Below are 18,666 nucleotides of genomic sequence, written 5' to 3' on the forward strand. Positions count from 1 at the left end.
CTGCAGATGTCAATTGCAAGCAGTAGGTCCCCAGGTGACTCACAACTTTTCTCCAATTCGACTACAAATCAGAGGTTCCCACAACCCCCTCCTTGGATTGCATCATTTGCTAGAACACCTCACAGAACTCAGGGAGACATTTCCCTAATGTCTTCCGGTTAATTTTATTATAAAGGAGATGGTAAAGGATACAGATGGAGAGATGCATAGGATGAGGTTTGCGAGGGTCCTGAAACAGGAGCTTCTGTCCTCCTGGAGTTGGGGTGCACCACCCTCCCAGCCATGGATGTGCTTACCAACCCCAGAAGCTCCCTGAACTCCATACTTTTCCTCTTTTATGGATGCTTCATCATGTACCCGGGACCAATCTTTAACTCAGTCTCCAGCCCCTTCATCTTTCCAGAGAGGATGGACAGGGGCTGGAAGTTCCAAGCTTCCAACCATGACTTGGTTTTCCTGGTGTCCAGCCCCCATTTTGAAGCTATGTAGGAGCCCACCAAGTGTTGCCTCATTAGAACAAAAGACACTCCTATTACCCAGGAAATTCCAAGGGATTTAGGAGCTCTGTATGAGGAACCAGGGCCAGAGACCAAATATTAGAACAAAGATGTTCCTAGTGCTGTTATCACTTAGGAAATTCCAAGGGTTTTGGGAACTCTGTGCCAGGAGCCCCAGAGGCAGAGCCCAATACGTTGTTTTTTTCCCTAGTATTTCACCCTTAACCATACCTTATCCATGACATGAGGCCTAGACTCTGTCATGCTCACTTTCTTCTCTAACTTTGGCATGCATTATGGACCCTTGTCCTCTGGCACTCATTACTTTCTACCAAAGGAGCCAGGCCCCCTGATGTTTCCTGGCTATGTGAAGTTGATTTTTTTCATGCTCCGGTTTTCTCATCCATAAGAGAGTTAAGTAGAAAGTCCCTCCATCTAGAGGTGTTTGCAAGACGAATAAGTTAATGAAGCAGGTAAAGTACCTTAAAATATAAGCACATCATAAGGCAGGCTGTTCGCAGCATTTATTTTTAATCTTATCTTCCTCCGTCTTGCTCTGAAATGTTTCACAAAGGATGGCTTCATGTTACACTTAAAATCAACCCAAAATTCCCTTTACTGACCTATTTGGCTTTACACAGTGAACCTCCTGCCCACCTCCGCAGCTTCACCCCATAGCACTGTCTGATTACCACCCTGCTGGTATACCAGTTGTCTTTCAGTTCTGTGATCCAACTAAGCATGTACTGAATTAGGGCATTGCCTGTGCCACTTCATCTGCCTTCTTCCTTCCCACATAAAGTGGGTTACATGCTCTCCTGTCTTCATATTTAGCCTACCCTTGCTTCCTTCTTGGTGCTCCCTCACATTGGAAAGCGTTTTTATTTTTTGCCCACTTAGATGTGTTTTAATGTTTTCCTGCCTTCCCTTAAACATGTGTGTTTCAGTGAGTTCAGCTCAGAGGAGACGCTCATTGGGTGATGGTTGAAGAAATGAGTAGTTACAAGACACTGTGGATATTCACTGAATGAATGAGAAAAATCAAAGGTTGCAGGTTGAGGACAGTGTTAACAACCCAGACATCTCAGTTTCTTAGACAATATAGCCAAACCAGAGACAGTATGAGAGAACATCTTTGATCCTTTAACCTATTTGTTGTAGAAGGAAGTTTGTCTTCCCCCTAAGGGAACATGGTTCTTCCTCAGTTATTGAGCTTATAAACTAGCATGATTAACTGAAAATGTGTGGATTACTCAGTATACTTATGTGATTTGTTTTTAGATGTCTTTTTATCTTAAATTTTTTTTTTTTTTGCTGGTAATCATTTCCCTAGACTTTTTACAATTTTTTTCCCTGTATTTTTTTTTAAAGACAGCATCAGAGAAAGGCTTCAAATTTCCCATTCTAGTCCATGCCTAGAAAATTGAAAGTGATAAATTTTAGGAATCTTAAGGATTTGGGAACTTAATTATTTAATGTCTTACATGAAAACTATAAATTTGCTGTGCTCTGCTGTTTGTTTCTACTCTTTGCTGAATAGATGACTTGAGTCCTTTTTAATTTTGTTGTAAAGGTTTGGGTCAAAATTAGCAACGTGGGACAAGAAATGAATTTCTTGAGAGTTCATCCAAATTGTGGGTTGACTTAGGAGGAGTAAAATTGTGTAAAACTGATGGTATGTATTTTAAGTTACGCTTCTTACATTCTAAAGAGAAATTTCTCTCTTCGTTGTTTTTCACTTGACTTTCATAATGCTAAAAATTAAACAATTTGAACATTGTATAAAACTGGGAGCAAATCCAAGGCAGAAACAGATGTTTTATTAAATATGCATCTTTTCAAAAATGGATATAATTTGGAAGATTGTTCTGTTTGAGAGATGGGAGATAGAATTTGGGTTACATAAATTAGGTTACTTATGTTAATTTGAACATTTATCTACACATCTAGAAATATCCAGGTTGACCCCTCTGAAACGTAGACATACATTCTCTTCTTATGTGAGCATGCCTTTTATTTATTTATTTATTTATTTATTTATTTATTTATCTATCTATCTATCTATCTATCTATCTATTTATTTATTTATTTATTTTTATAGGTACCCAAGAAACCTATCAAAATGAAAATTCCTCTCATTTTCCTTGCAGCAATTTGGCGGGTCACTGCGACTCAAAAGAAAATTAAATAAAGGATAAATAAGCGTAGGAATTTTAAAACATTTTTAGGGGCACTGGGTGGCTTAGTCGGCGAAGCATGTGCTTTTGGCTCAGGTCATGATCTCAGAGTCCTGGGATCGAGCCCCGCGTCGGACTCCCTGCTCAGTGTGGAGTCTGCTTCTCCCTCTGCCCCTCACCCCCTGCTCCTGCTCTCAGTCTCAAAGTACATAAACAAAATCTTAAATTTTTTTCAATACCTCTGAAATATATTTAGGTTTTAAAAATCAGTTTATCTTCTCCAGTTTTTGCGCACGTGTGTGTAAGCCTGGTGCAGTCTTTCATAATGGTGCTGTTGAAGCCTTGGGAGCCCCGAGCCCAGTCGTGGTGCAGACTTCTCCAGGACGCCATGGGCTCTGGTGCAGGTTTCTGCTCATGCTTTCTGTAGGCTCTCCTCTGACAAATAGGGCCCTTCTCCCCACTTCTGTGCAGCTCCCAGGACTCTCTTAGAGCTGTCACCTCCACCAAGCCTGGTACTTTCTATTCCTTTATCAGTGGTACAAGAGCTCCTGCAATTAATTATGAGTACTTGCTCTGATGATGCCCTCCCTCACAAGGACACAAACTCACTGGGGGCACGGGTGGTCCCGATAGTCTTTGGAATTCCTTTTGTGCCCTCATTTCTCATTCGTGGTCTGCGTTCATCAAACGCTTGTGAAATGAAATGACAGGATTTCTAGACTGTATTTCTTACAAATTAGTTAGGAGTGAAGGGATACAATCATTTCAGTGCCCTCTTAGAAAGCCAAGGGTATATGAACGCCATCTTTTATGAAGGTATTTATATCTTTCTATCTTATATTCTAGGTATCATTTTGACCTACCGCCTAGGGTGATTTGCAATGGCCATGAACATCTTCATGAACCCCCAGATCTTCAGTTGTAAAGATGAAAGTATATGGAGAGGCTTTCTTGAAACATTGTCATAGTGTGGAATAATATATCATTCTCCGTTCCAAGCCTCATATTCCTCAAACGGTCTGTATGCTTTGACTAATGTACTCTCTGTACGCTAAGATCCTATTAAAACGATATAATTTTATGGTAACATTTGCTAATATATGAATGAACTATAATATTTTTAATATATTAGTAACTCATAAATATTGCTTTAATCAGTGCTTCCCCCTTTTTAATATACCTTGACTATTTGAAAACTATCATCACAGGCCATAGATGTCTTTAAAAGTCTCTTGGGGTGCCTGGGTGGCTCAGTCGGTTAAGCATCTGCCTTTGGCTCAGGTCATGATCCCCGGGTCCTGGGATTGAGTCCCGCATCGGGCTCCCTGCTCAGTGCGGAGTCTGCTTCTCCCTCTGTCCCTCCGTCTGCTTATGCTCTCTGTCTCCCCTCTCTTGCAAAAATAAATAAATGAAAATCTTTTGAAAAAATAAATAAAAGAGTCCTTTCTAGGGGTGCCTGGCTGACTCAGAAGACCATGTGACTCTTGATCTCGGGGTTGTAGGTTCAAGTCCTATGTTGGGTGTAGAGATGACTAAAAAAAAATAAACTTAAAAAAATTCTTTTCTATATCAATGAATACATATTAAGTACAGTGTAAGTCTTTATAAATGATAAGTGTATGATAGGGTATACTTTCTATGTCAAAACTTAGATTTTACAACGTAATGTCACATCACTTCCGAGATAATCCAAAATAATCAGCTATTTGTAGTCATATTTATCTGTCTTTTAAGGTCCTTGAGATAGGCCATCCAGGCCAAATGTAATAGTAAAATCAAGAAGTATTTTAATCTAAGAAAAAAGTAGTATTTTAATCTAGAGAATTTATTCTTTAACCTTTGAGATATACTATTCAGCACATGACTGTATCTTATAATTTAGCTTCAAATACACGAAGTTAGGCTTCCTGCACCATGTCCCACGGTGAATCATGGAGCAGCAAACACATGAGAAAAATGGCATATTTGCATGAGGGAGTGTTGGTGATTTGCATCCTCCCTTGATTTCAACGGTTAGTCCCAAAGTGGCATAACTAGGATGGATGTCAAATTGGGCCCTTCTCTGTCTCGGACTCCTCAGTGTTGGGGCAGTTTCTCACACAAAAACCAGTCTGGGAGAATGTTATGTTGTGAGTTCACACATAAAGGGTTATCCTCGAAGAAGAAACTAAGAATACTTGGAATGTATTCAACCTTGCACAGCAGGAGACATAATACATTAAGGTGGGGGGTAGGCTCCAGTAAGGGAGGTAGGGGAGATGGTCAGAGGGAGGGAAGCAGGACAGGTGGAGACACTCCTGATGGAGAATGCACCAGCTTCAAATACTGTCCTCCCAGACAGAACGAGTGCGGGTGAACAGAGTTCTTTCCAGGGACTTTCACTCAGCTAGATGTCCACGTGATGGGGCTATTGATTTTGTTCCATCAGACTTTAGTAATAGCAGATTTTAAAATAAAATGCATGGCAATATGATTAATCATTCCATCCTACTTGTGTACCTTAAAAACACACACAAAGGAAACCAAGAAACAAACAAAACCTCAACCTTAAGATAATAATGAAGGAATGTTTTTCTCTACCCCATCACAAGAGAGAAAAAAAAAAAGTACAACCGGTCAGACGTAATCCATACTAATGTTTCTAGAACTTTCCTGAACCACATATATAGTTAACTTTGTAATTGTGTACCTAACACTCGCCTGTGGGTGAGAGCCAAGAGATGACCTGGGATCAGGTGAAATAGAAATAGGGCTGGTTTTCAAGTTGTAGTATTAATGATAAAGCTGGTATTCAGTGAGCATCTACTGTGTGCATCACTCATGCACTATGAGGTTGTCTTTGCTAGGGATATCAAATAGCCCTCCTTTCGCTGACAAAAACCATTTCAGCTATAGATTCCCACAGTGTGGGGATGGAGGATGCGGGACAGAAGAGATGTTCATTGTCCCACCTGAGCCCAGGTAGCAAGGTACCTCGTGTGAGTCCAGCCCTACCTTTGGCAGCTCTGTGCTCTTGGGCTAGTTGCCCAGTAGCCCTCTGGTGCCCTTTTCTCAACTCATGGTGATAATGCTCTTCCCTACCTTCTATGGTTCTTGAGAAGATAAAAAGAATCCGTATATAAAGCAGCCGGTATGTGAAATGTTGACCCACCACATAGGTGTTAGCTATATGATGGTTCATTTAGCTGAAGAGGCAGCTCGATTTGGTAAAGTGAGTGATGTCCAGGGACACTCAGTTCTTCCTCCCTCTGCCTCGAAGCCTATGAGCCACGTGACTTAGCCTGTGAACATCGGTTTTTCTAACTGTAAAATAGATGTCTATAGGCACCCTGCACGGCTATAGAAGGGTCAATGAATGCCATTGTGATTGTTTAGACACAGGAATTCATTTTCACAAATATACTTCAATCAACGGTGTTCATGAAACCCCTAATAATAAGTAATTGTGCTAGTTGTTATGAGTGATCAAAGCATCATTAAAATAGGACCCCGCCTTCCCTCAGTTTAATAATGCACTGGCTCGTTACCTTTGAAACCCAAAGACCTCATCTACTTGGTACTGATACTCCTCCAGCCTTGAGGTAGCGGGACGAGTGCATTAAATGAAGTAGTCTCTCTTTCCACTCACTCTGCTTCCTAGCGCTCTCAAATGGTGGGTGTCAGCGGCAAGTTGGTATTCTGTCAAATAGCTCACAAGGAGCCACTTGCCTTGTTGTGATCCTCACTTGCAAGTAGAACGAGCAACGTTGGGTGAGAGTCACCCTCTAAAGAGAAGATTCAATGTTGAGATGACAAGAATAATGCTCTACGATCCTGGGATGATTACTGCTCCATTAGACACGGGTTTTCTCAGAGCCAAGCCAAGCACATGGCGCCGTGTTGGGTCTCGCCCATCCTGACACATTGCTGTAGGGGAAAGAGCAGTGTCTACAGATAAATGATTTCTAAAACATGGATTGACTCTCTTCACCAATTGCGTTCTGCAAAGATGGAAAACTTTTAACTTAAATAAGCTGGACGGCAGGTAGACATGGGCTAAATGGATTGTCATCGTCAACAAACATGGAACAGAGCCCAAACGAATGCAGACCCAAGACTGGAAACCTCAATCTGTCTCCATGGATTCTAAATCGTCATGCTGCGTGAGGACCAGGTTGGACGGTTGTGGCTTCTTCAGTTAGCCACATCTGTGCAGGTGTCCTGTCATGATTAGCAGCTTGACTTATTAAGAACCCCGTTAAAGATCACTTTCTGCCTTTACCAGCTAGTTCCTATAACAACCCAAAAGAAAGTTTATGTGAGCAATAGAAACTTGACTTTGAAGCAGGCACACCAATCTCTTTCATGGAGTGGACCAATATGTCTCTTTGTCGTTTTTATTTCAATAGGGACAAATGTGTTGAGATGGAAAAGACAGCAAGTACATGTCCATGGAGGTGTTTCTGAAGGCATCTTCTTAGAAGGACAATGTAATGGTGAGTATCGAAATCGTTGACTTCTGCTGACGTACGTTATTGATGCGTTTGCAGCCTGGGTAAATCAAATCTAGCAATGCTTTCTGGATCCTTTGATAGTAAAAATAGTTTTCTTTCTCACAATCTATTGGAAATGAACCAAAGGGCAAAGCGGTGATTTCAAGCTCATGTGGAGTGCATATAATGGCACGCGTTGGAAATTGAGGAGTTTGTAATAATCGCTTGTTCCTCCAAATAGCGACAAGGCTGAATATGTCTCGTGAATTAGGTATACACACATGAGAGGCTCAGCTTTCTGACTCACCTTGTATAAACCTTTCCAAAATTTACCCTCAAGCCTATTGGCCACTAGAAGCCCACTCTGTTCTACAGTGAGCATCTCAAGCTATGAGGGCATTTGAAAGGCAGTGGCCCCTCAAGAATGGGATCCAAAATGTCAGAGGTGTGGTTCTAATGCAAGCCGAGGGGCCCACTGAGACCACAGGATCTTTCTCTCTATCTGGAGAACAGGAATAGAGCACATCCCAAGGAAGGGGAAGTGGGTAGAATACTTTTGTGGTCTCTGGTTGGGAGCACTTGTTAGTAAAATCGTTGCACACTTCAAAATCTGGACCCGTCCCTTCCCATACTTAGATTTGAGAAAGGATGTGTTTTAATATGTTTCAGGTAAATGGTTATGTCTTTTCATGGCTCAGCTGTCAATTCAAGCCCTGCTGAGGTAGTATTTATGATTATATTACTCACATACTCGTTTTCTACCATTTTTCTCGTCAGTGTGAATACCAGGCTTCCAAACATTTTCCACCATTGAGACCACAAAATGGCTTTTAGCTTCTTTAGACCCGACCACATAATTTCCATATCTTTGCTCTGTCGGTAACAAACTTACGTAGGATTCCTGGATTCTACAGGATTGTCAAGGTCGTGTTTTTTCTATGAGACCCTTGTTCCCAGCAAACTGGATTTTTAAACTCCTCCCCCATTTCCTGCCATTAAAAAAAAAAGAAAGTGCTAGTTTTTTTTTCCCAAAGACTATTTTTAATTGACAAAGACTCACGCTGTCCCCCTTTTGTTATTAACATGCAAATTTGGAAGATGATGATAGATGGGAAAATGATTACTATTTTTAGCTGGTATAGGTTATTTTACCAAAGGCATTCGAAATACACGGGCCTTTCTCATCAGCACATACACCTAAATCATCATAAACAGCCCATTATGTAAATTCCTTTGTCTTCTGAATTGTGCAGCCTTCTAAAAAAAAAAAACTGGGCTTCCCCCCACCGCCCCCGTTTTTATTTCCTTTTTTCAATCTGGAAGAGTATTGCTGTCTAACCGAGGCATGAAGTCTTGGAACGATTTGTCTTCCTTCTCACACGATCTGATTTTGTAACAGCAACCCGATGCGTCTTGGTCATAATCATTTCGGTAGCCGCGATGCTAGGAGCACTCTGTTTAATACAATCAGGCTGTCCTGCTTCCAAGGAGAAGCCGTGGTAATAGGTCTGGCATTGCGCTCCGAGCCGTGGACCAGTCACAACTCATAATGTGACAGCTCCCACAATGAAACCCAGAGGCAACATTATATAAAGTGCACAATCAGGAGGGGAGAATGAGGACTTCTGAATCTAGAAAGGCCTTTTGGTTTTTGGCCATGGGCACTTAGGCTCAGTCTGCATTTGAAACCAGCAGGCTTTATCGACGTGTATGTGCAAGACGTTGTCTAAATGCCTGTCTGAATCTGGGTGTGCTTGGCGCTCACACTTTGGGGTGGCCTCGATGAGGGGTGCTCCCAAGTTGGAGCACGTCTGAATCGGGGTGTGCTTGGCGCTCACACTTAGCGGTGGCCTCGACTAGGGGTGATCCCAAGTTGGAACTTCCTATATTATGTGCTGAGGACAGATGCGTGGCTAGATGCAAAGCTCACGACAGGGAGTTTTCCTGTTTGGGCATTCCCAACACGTCTCCATGAGAACTGAGAACTCTATGGGTCTTCATGTGGAGTCATTGTCATTCACGAGGGGTGCAGGCTTGTGCATGGGGCAATGGTGCCTTGATCTAGGTCTGCTGATAGATGTAAAGAATAGAGAGACAGGCATCCATTCCCCATTCACAATGGGACTTCTGAGATTATAAATGAGGACAACCAGCTGCCTTGGAAAAACAGATCATTCAGGAAGCCTCTCTGATACTTGAAAATTTCAACGTATGCCACTTGAATCACATTTTCTATACAATGTTCCCTGAGCATTTTCTGCTTTTGTAACCTCTTTGAAGGGAGACTCTTTGCAATGGATTTTCATAGCTGTCTGGGTTGGCATTAGAAATTCCTTGATTTTATTCCCAAGATGGCTGATTAGTTCAGTTCAAAACTGATGGCCAAGGATAATTCCTTCCACGGCAGTCCTGGCATCGTAATTTTCATTTTTAAATGAGGGGATCCAGGGAAGAACCAGGAATTGGGAAGTTCAGGATTATATGGAACTGAATTTATGAGTGTATCAAAGATGCTGATGATGAGGACTCGTGTAGGGGCTAAAAATAAATTTGAATTTTGAGATAGTTCGTTTATACTCTATTTAGTTCTGAACTCAATATGCCGATCGATCTTTTATTAAACATTTTGTGATTCAGAGGGACACAGAGGAGTTTTGTGAATCCATTTGGTACGGCAACTGGGATGTAGATGTAAATATAATAATATAAAATTTACATAAATATAATAAATAACATAAATATTATATGATTTATATAATATGTAATAAATACTTTGTTTTTGGTTCTCCTTGATCCCTTTCCTTTCAACTATTTTCCAAACCCATAATGTGTCCTTTGCACCCACACAATACTGGTTGTTTCCCCCCCTAATTTAATGCCGCTTTTCTGCCAAAACGATGTATTTCAGAGTAGGATAAAGGGGCAAGTGTATCTAGTTGAGGAGAGCATTTTACACTATTTATGAGTTATTTATGCATAAATTAATTCTGTTGCTCTCTGGAGGACATAAATAAACTCAACTTTTGAGTAAATGACCTTGAAACACGTGCAGGCGTAAGGCGAGCTAGCTATGACCTGTCTGCTATGACCTGTGGGCAAGTCACCTGTTTTTAGAGAGGTTTATTGGAACACAGCCACACCCTGGCATTTACTTTTTTTGTCTGTATCTGTTTTACACCTGCTGTGTCAGAGTTAAAAGTTTGTCCAGAGCACAGGACCTGGGAAGCCAAAAAAATTTATTATTTGACCCTATATACCATGAGTTTCCCAATCCATACTTTAGGGCGTGGCATGATGTTTTGGAAAGCGGGAGGGCCGTTCATGGAGAACATCTTGGATTCACAAATCAGTCATGAATATTGATATAAAAAATTATTGTGTATGCTTAGATAATACATGCACATACACATGTACATGCATATGATACATGTGTGTGCATACATGCACGAGTGTATTATGTCTGTACACATATATACATAAGATATAGGTGTGTACATACATGTTTTCACATGGAGAACATCTTGGGTTCACAAATCAGTCATGAAAATTAATATAAAAATTATTGTGTATGCTTAGATAATACATACACATGTACATGGATATGACATGTGTGTGCATACATGCACGAATGTATTATGTCTGTACACATATATACATAAGACATAGGTGTGTACATACATGTTTTCACATGGAGAACATCGGCTCACAAATCAGTCATGAATACTAATATAAAATAAATTCTGTATGCTTATATAATACATGCATATACACATGTACATGCGTATGACATGTGTGCATGCATGCACGAATGTATTATGTGTGTACACATACATACATAAGACATAGGTGTGTATATACATGTTTTTACATGGAGAACATCTTGGATTCACAAATCAGTCATGAATATTAATATAAAATGAAGTATGTATGCTTATATAATACATGCATATACACATGCACATGGATATGATACGTGTGTACCTACATGCACGAATGTATTATGTGTGTACACATATATACATAAGACATAGGTGTGTACATACATGTTTTCACATGGAGAACATCTTGGATTCACAAATCAGTCATGAATATTAATATAAATTGAATTATGTGCATGTGTGTGCAAGCACATATGCATGTATTATGTGTGTACATATATGTATACAATAGTATATGTTTTTACATTGGAAATTCTATTAATACCTCTTCTACACCCTTTTAGACACAGAGCAGGTGTTTGTAACCTGCAGCGTGGGATGCATGCATGAGTGGGGTCTGGGAGCCCTCGGGAATATCACCTGTGAAATCTCCACGCACAGGGGGAGATGTGATGACCATCCACACGGCGTGTGTGAGGCCACTGACACACACCGCTTAGCATGCATCCTCTTTAGCTGTTGCAGCAATAATTCTGATTGCTGCATCTGGTAGGACTCAGGCTCCCAGTTAAGCCCCAGTTGACCGTGGGGAGCCATCTTGACCGGTGTTGCCATGCCCCTGTCCGTTTGTTTTGTGATGTAGAAGAAAAGAACGCTTGATTAAGTGCAGGCAATTACTGTGACTTTTTATCTTGCTTCACTAAACTTTTCAGCAAAGTGCATTCGATAAAGTTAAAGCCAGGGAGTTCATTGATTCCATTTTTGGTGTGTTTGAGAATTTGAGAGCAAGATAATTCTGACTCAGCAGGCTTCCTTGAAGTGGGTAATTAATATCCATAGGGAATGGGGTTGTTTTGTTTTTCTCCGGCAGGTTGTTGGATGTCATACTTGGCGTGCTGTGGTAATAAATATTAACAAAATATATTTCACTTGTAGATGATGGAGGATCTTTTGCTTAAGAATGTTCCCTTATATGCCCTACTTCTTTCCCTTTCTATAGCGATTGATGAAACAGGAGTTTCCGTGCTGTCCCTCAGTATGAATTTATTTAACCATGAGGTGGGGTTGATGGGGAAAGGCAAAACTTTGGTGAGCCAGAATGTAACCTAATGTAACCACGAACGTGGTTAATACGCTGGAGGGGAGCACCGTTCCCCGTTCCCTTACACGAAACTTCACAGTGTCCTTTAGATGCAGTTGGAAATTGAAGTAGAACATTTTCACTCTTCCCTGTACCGAGACCAGTGTGTGGCATGTAGGAGATTCTCAGGAAGTGTTGGGTGAACGTGGGTCAACACGCTCAACCCTGTAGTTTTGAAGTGGGTCAAGGTCTAGTCCTGGCTAAGTAGACCACATGGGCGAGTGACAGTGGACGAATCTTCTTACCTCCTCCTGTCCCTTCAGCTGAGAAGGGAAGGGAATGAGCCTGCAGGATGCCAATTTCATCCGACCCTGGGAAGGCATCCTTCCACGCCTGAAGCTTCCCTACAAATTGGTCCAGAGCTGAGCAGCCTCCAAGAGGATGCACCTTTTTCTATTATACAGAAAATTCTTCTGCAGGTCTTTCTTACCATAATTACATTATTGCAGAAAATACGTTTTAGTAAGGGGGGGGGGTCTGACCACCAATTAGGGTATGTGTGCTGGGGAGGGTTTCCCACACCGTGAAGCAGGTCTCTGACAGCCACTGGGTCTCCTGCAATTTAATGTGATGCCAATACTGTCTACATGCAGACAGTGTCAGATCCCACAGGGTAAGGGCTCAGTCCTACAAGAATGCCCACCTTACACTTCAGACACCAACTGCAAGTTCATGCTGGTACTTGTGCTTCTGACCCACAAGCTGTATAAATCAGAGGTTCCAACGGTCCCCTCCGTGGGTTCCATTAATCTGCTAAAGCAGCTGGTTCACAGAACGTAAAAAGAAGCATGTCACTCACTAGATTATAGGTTTATTATTAAAGGCTATAACTCAGGAGCGGCCCCGAGTAAGGTGTGGACAAAGGGCATGGAGCGTCATCCTCGGTCTCCCCACATCTGCCTCTCTCCCCAAACCTCTCCATGTTCACCAACCTGCAAGCTCTCTGCAACGCTATCCTTTTGGGGTTTTATGGAGGCTTCTTCATTACACAGACAGGATTGATTAAATCATTGGGTGCTGGTGACAGATCCAACCTCCTGTCCTCCCGGGGATCAGAGGCAGGTAAGTCAGAGGTAGGACAGAAAGTTCCAACCCTCTAATCGATCACACAGATGTCTCCACTAGCAACTAGCACCCATTCCTAGACACTTTCCAAAAATCACCTCATAACAAAACCAAACGCACCTTCATGGCTCTTACCACTTAGTAAATTCCAAGGATTTTAGGAGCTCTTTGCTAGAAAGATGAAGATCAAATAAATTTTTCTTATTATAAATCCCAATATCACATTGAGAAAAACCAAGTATTTTATTTTTACCCAGAGACGAATAAGTATTATTTTCTTCCTTGAATTTTTGCAAACCTGGACTAAGAAGAAAAGAAATACAGTGTCTTTCGGCGTTTGTCTATAGGTGATGGGCACTTGGAAGCGATGCAGTGTAGACTCGAGAAAGTTGTTTCTCCCTGCCCCCAGTATTTGTTCTAGTCTCATATATATGCACAGAAGAATATAAATTATTTAGCATTGACTTATCTGTAATTAAGTCTTCTAAATGGACTAGTATTTTAGCTGCTGTATTTTCTTCTCCAATTACTTAGAAAATTCAAGCCTTCCTTGGGGAACGCTTGGTCTTTCGCTTGTGCTTTTAATGGTAATTGATTGACTTGTTCAAATTATGCTGTTCTGGGAAGGAGGTTAACAAATAAAATCTGGCAAGGTGATAAGCAGAGGGGGTCGGATAAATGAAGAGCGCTCTGTGTCTAAGATAGGTGTCCCCATGAATTTCTTACCTTTCCAAAGTTACCGATTCACAATGAAGGTGAAGTTTACAATGGGAAGTGGGCTGCCTACAGAGTTAGTGTTTCAGAATAGGTGTTCCTGTGGTCTGTCACTTGTAGGATTTACGTGCAAAAGCCTTTTATAATCATGACTTCATTAGAAGTCTCAACTAATTTAATTCTTTTTAAAGATTTATTTATTTTAGAGTGACAGAGAGAGCACGGGGGACGGGCAGCGGGAGAGGATCTCAAGGAGACTCCCCACGGAGGGTGGATCCCGGCGTGGGGCTCGATCTCACGGCCCTGAGATCATGACCTGAGCCGAAACCAAGAGTGGGATGCTCCAACAACTATACCACCCAGGAGCCCCTAATTTAATTCTTTTGATATGATATCCTAAGTTGCATGTTTAAAATATTTAAACCAAATACTTGCTCAAAAACTAATGAATGAGGGCAACTACAGCTGACAGTGAATAACTGTCATTTATCATTTTCTGCTCGGAAACATCAGATTACCGTGTAAATGTCTCACGGTGCCGAACCCGTTTTACCGTCAATGGGTTGTCAGGTATCTAAAAAGCATTTCCATTTCTGTGGTTAAGTCTTAGAACCAGTCTTGGAGATGATGGGACATCGGCCATCGCTTACATTTTTTAAAAGGAGTAAGATATTACTGAGTTGGGATTCCGGAATATCTGACCAGAATTAGAACGGATTTAAGGAGGAAGTCTGTTTAAGTCAGTTTCGTCTACAGTGCATGAGAACATTTGAAGTCATGATCAACAGTGCTGCCATCTTGTTTTTGTGTAGTAAAGATCCATGAGTGGATCTTCTATTTTAAAGAGTCATTGGAGCAATTCTTTTTTTTTTTTTTTTTGTATGGAAATGGCTAAACTGCCTTCAAAAGAACTTACCAAATGATTTGACTGTTCGGGGCTGAGAAAGCAAACACCAGTGGTGTAATGGTGTCCGCATCCTCACCGCTAGTTGCTTGAGGATCTTTCATCTAGGTTTCTTATATGCCCAGTATCTGGAAATGCATTGGCAATCTTGCACGTCCGAAAGGCACCATCTTGCTGCTCTGTACCTGCTCTGTATTTCTTAAGAAACTAGTGACAATTACCTTCCTCCACTGCTACTCTTTCTGCCAGGTGTGAATTTCTCATGGCTGCTTTAACCGATGATCACAACCTTAATGGTCTGCACAGCACACCCGAATAAATACAGCTCTGGACATCAGTTATTGGGGGTAAATACCCAAGTGTTGCCCCCGGGCTGATGCCTTTTGCACGCTGTAGGAGAGAACGCATTTCCTTGCATTTTTGCACATCAGGGGGCTGCCAGGAATCCTTAGCTTGTCGCCCCAGATCACTTTTCACCCCTCTGCTTCACTGGTCACATCTGGTCACATCCGGTCCTGTCTCCTTCTCTGACTCCCTGCTGCCTTCTTCTATTCAGGACCTTGTAATTCCTCTGGGCTCACCGAGATCATCCAGCACCATTCCCCATCTCAAGACCCTACATTTAATCACATCTGCATATTCCTTGTAAAGTCCTTTGCTGTGGAAGGTTATATAACGTTGGCTCTCAAACAGTATGGGTCTGAAATGCCTGGGTCCACTGATATATAGAATTTCTTTTTTAAGATTTTATTTATTTATTGGACAGAGAGAGAAATAGCAGAAGCAGTGAGAGTGGAGGCAGAGGGAGAGATAGAAGCAGACTCTCCACTGAGCAGAGTCTGATTCAGGGCTCAATCCCAGGACCCTGAGATCATGACCTGAACTGAAGGCAGATGCTTAACCCGACTGAGCCACCCAGATGCCCCGAATTTCTTTTTATCAATACAGTCTTGTAAATGTATTTTCTCTTCCTTGTGATTTTCTTAAGAACGTTTTCTTTTCTCTAGCTTACCTTGTTGTACAAATACAGTACAGAATATGTAGAACGTACAACATATGTGTTAATTGACTTTATGTTTTTAATACGGCTTGCACTCAACAGTTGGCTGCAAGTAGGAACGTTTTGGGGGAGTCAGAAGTTAGATGTGGATTTCCAGTTGCACAGGGGTCAGTGCCCTGTTGCTCCAGGATCAGGGATTCTGGGGATTTGGAAGTGCATGACTTTGGGGGGGGGCGGTGCATTATTCAGCCTACCACATGTAGGTGGCCATGATCTTGTCCATGACCTTGGGAGTGTCTGTAGATGCATCTCAACTGTCCTCATCAGTGACCTCCAGGACATCTGTCCCCTTCCTTGGGATGCTCTTCTCATGCCCGACAAGCTCTTGTTTCTCCTCCTCCTTCCTGAGGCTGCTTCTCAGACTCTCCATAAGAGCCCTCCTCACTTCTTGTTCATTAAGGTTTAGTTTCGCTCTCGCTCACAAGCATATGCACTTAGCATGTTCCTTCCTTCTTTGCTCTGTCTCCTTCTGGAATCCCACCCTCTGTACTTGAAGGTGGGTGCGTCTGGAGGACCCTTCCTCTTGTATGAACAAAGACTGGGGGCTGCTGCAATGGCCTCTGGTGACTTGGCCCCAGGCTCCCTATTGCACCCCATTTCTCACATCCCTCCACATGCTTTGTCCTGGGCAGCTCAAACCATTCAGAACCTTCCAGAATCAGTGGTGTTGACTCAGACCCTCATGTGTCTTCAAGTATTGCTTTCTTCCCCTCCCTTAGCTGACCTTTCTTCCTGAATCTGAGGTCCTGAAAAAAACCCCATTCTGTCTTATGTCATGAGGTCACCTGAATGTCATTTCCCAGGGAAGCCTTTCTCCTCCGTGATAACCACTTATTGAAGAGGGCACCTCCGCTTTCAACATTCTCCTGCCCATTTACTTAAATGTCTGACTTCCCGATGAGCCTGAAAAATCCCTCAAGTATAGGACATAGTTTGTATTATGGTAACTACCACCTCCTCTGACACAGTAACCCCACACGGTCCAAAGTGATTTATTTAATTAACTGAACTAATATTTAATTATTGAATTTATTGAATTAGTAACACAAGAGCGATGAAGTCGATCCTTCGTGATAGCGTCATGACTTTGTCCTTCTCTTATAAGTGTATTCATGTTCATTCCATAGCATGTGCATCTCTGTTTGAGGTACATTGTAATGGATTACTGAAGAAGGTATTAAACTTGAGGGTTCTTTGTTATCGTCTGCTAGAATTTATTAACATGCACACAGAGTTGTCAAAAGAGGGCCAAGGTTCCAAATGACCATACCCCATCCTAATGTTCTGGAGAGCTGTGGATGCACCAAGGAAGATGAGAATGAAGTTCTCCCCAAATCACAGAGACTTATCATCACTGTCGCTTAGAGGCAGACAGGCAGAATATTGGTGCCTCCTAATGCGATAGTGTTTTCCCCAAGGAATGCTTTACCTTCACTTGACTTAAAGAAAAATATAGGCCAGGGTAGTGGAAATGAACCAATAACCTTGTGCTGTTTCATATGTCTCTGCTCCAGGGGAGATCCTAAAGAATAATGCTTTTGAAATCAAAGTGAAGATTGCAAAAAAAAAAAAAAATGCTGTCAGCAGTTTAGACCTTCTGAATGTCATGTGGAGAACCACTTACCTGGAGTTTACAGCAACTATGATCTCTCTCCTGTTATTTTTTTGAGGAAAATCATAGTCAAAGATTTTTTTTTTAACACAGTTTCTGGTGCTAGTTTCTGTTTATAAACAGTAAACAAATGCATTCAGCATTCATTATCTACAAGAAACGGACATATCCAATGTCCCATTGGGAGCCTTTCATTAGGTTTAGTGTAGCACTTGCTCATGTGTGTATGTCCTTAGCACTTTTATTCTCTGTAGGTTTCTTGTGTTCAAGTCTTTTCAGATTGAATCCAGTTCCGAAAGCTACACATCCATTTTTCAAACACAAAATGAGGTGGATTTACTAAAAACTCAAAGGAATCTTAGTGACAGGACATTAATCTATTTTAATCATGTCTCATAAGCTCTGAAAAGGTGGTCGCTTGACTTCAGCGTGATAACTAGCAAATGACAGGGGGTCATAAGGAGATGTCCTTAGGAAGGCAGAAAGGGGCCCTGTGTCACAGCCTTGTAAGCTGAGAACTAGCAAATGACAGGGAGTCATAAGGAGATGTCCTTAGGAAGGCAGAAAGGGGCCCCGCGTCACAGCCTTGTAAGCTGAGAAGGAGCCACGTCCTTCTCCATCTTGTTTTTGCACTTGGCTTCAGCTGGAACTTTGGTGGTGTCCTTGTGATTTGCACTTGCCTTTTGGTCCTGAGAGAGAAGCACCTGCTCTCTCCACCCGCTTGACCTGTGAGGTTGGGTTTCGGGTGGCAAGTAGCCAGTAAAGAGAAAGCTGAGCTTAGTGAGAGCCCTCTGAGCAGATGAGGAGGGTGTGAACCCAACACTGAGCAGATGAGGAGGGTGTGAACCCAACACTGAGCAGATGAGGAGCATGTTAACCGAGCACTGAGCAGAGGAGGATGGTGTGAACCCAACACTGAGCAGATGAGGATGGTGTGAGCCCAACACTGAGCAGATGAGGAGGGTGTGAGCCCAACACTGAGCAGATGAGGAGGGTGTGAACCCAACACTGAGCAGATGAGGTTGGTGTGAGCCCAACACTGAGCAGATGAGGATGGTGTGAGCCCAACACTGAGCAGATGAGGTAGTTGTGAGCCCAACACTGAGCAGATGAGGATGGTGTGAGCCCAACACTGAGCAGATGAGG

General features: G+C 42.1%; 1 protein-coding gene across 5 annotated transcripts in view; it reads left to right on the forward strand.

Moving 5' to 3' along the window:
* Positions 1–18,666, forward strand: part of NLGN4X (neuroligin 4 X-linked) — a 280,611-nt gene that overhangs the window by 28,460 nt on the left and 233,485 nt on the right. For all 5 annotated transcript variants that reach the window (XM_073902149.1, XM_025857745.2, XM_073902150.1 and 2 more), the window contains 2 exons: positions 3,521–3,691; positions 7,063–7,149. The gene's annotated coding sequence lies outside the window, so the exon portion shown is untranslated. The remainder of the gene's footprint in view (positions 1–3,520; positions 3,692–7,062; positions 7,150–18,666) is intronic.

Source organism: Callorhinus ursinus, unplaced genomic scaffold, assembly GCF_003265705.2.
Source record: "Callorhinus ursinus isolate GAN/ISIS: 27379988/994484 unplaced genomic scaffold, GSC_fseal_2.0 scaffold16, whole genome shotgun sequence".
Taxonomy (NCBI): Eukaryota; Metazoa; Chordata; class Mammalia; order Carnivora; family Otariidae; genus Callorhinus; species Callorhinus ursinus.